Genomic DNA, 1,305 nt, shown 5'->3' on the forward strand with positions numbered 1-1,305 from the left:
CTATAACCACCTAGCACTTCACCAGCATTTCTCAGACACTCAGTGCTCCAATAGACCGAGGGTAACCCAAATAACCGAATCCAAGTGCCATTTGATCTTTCATTTTGCATGGTTAGCCTTTCTGAGTGATCCGCTCATGCTCAACTTTAGGTTCTTGATCAGCCAAGTTATTAAACATAGTGTTTCTAAAATAATTATAAATCTCATTTAATAACAAAGTAATAATTTTTGTTATAATAAAACTTCAATATATATATGAATTGGCTATAAGAACCAATATATAGATGATTGATCATTTTATTAAAACAATAATATAGTTAAGGCATGTTTGATTTTTGATTAAGTTGGTATTGTTGTATTGAATTTTTATCTTACATTATTTGACAAAATAATTAAAATATAAATAAATATAATATATTTTCAGCTAGAAATTATTTAATAGTCAGAAACGTCACATGTTTTCAGAAAAATAATAGCTGATATTTGTCATCATTATCATCTTCAATACATTGTCAGAAGAGGTCACATGTTTTTGAAAGAAAATAATTAATTTTATTATTCTTTTTAATTGATAATATTCTTTCTTTTCACGGCCTTCGCAATAAAATCACGTGATGTAAAATAATAATTAATTTATGAATATATATATATATATATATATATATATATATATATATATATATATATTTTGTTCAAGCACTTTATTATTTTATTATTATTGTTATTTAAAATTAACAAAATCATATAATAATGGATCTTAGTTACTTGAATTTAAAAGGTTTTGTATAATAATTAGATGTACACCATGTTTTGGTTTATTAGTGAGGACATTTTACATTTATGAGCTTGTTTGATGATGGTTATTTGAAAGTATTTAATTGATTTTAATAAAAATAAAAGTTTATATATTTTTTAATTTGTTTAATTATCATAATGCTTTTTGTTATTTAAAATTTAAATTATAAAAATAAAAGATATTTTAATAATTTTATTAATAAATTGAGTAATTTGATATTTAAAAAAAATATAATAATTTTTTTAATTTTGAATAAAAAAAATAAACCAAATTATGCTATCTATATATTTATCTATCTATCAATCTATCTAGTGGGCTAAGTGAATTTAAATCTATTAGGCTTTATTTTGAGAAAGAGTGAAATAGCATAGGGTTTGTAATCATCTATTAATATTTGATAATTAAGCTCATAATTTAAATGTGAAATTTTAATTATGATTTTGATTTAATATTTGAGATATCTTAAAAGTAAATTTTAAACCAACATTTTCCATTTTTCATTCAATTAA

Source organism: Impatiens glandulifera, unplaced genomic scaffold, assembly GCF_907164915.1.
Source record: "Impatiens glandulifera unplaced genomic scaffold, dImpGla2.1, whole genome shotgun sequence".
Lineage (NCBI taxonomy): Eukaryota > Viridiplantae > Streptophyta > Magnoliopsida > Ericales > Balsaminaceae > Impatiens > Impatiens glandulifera.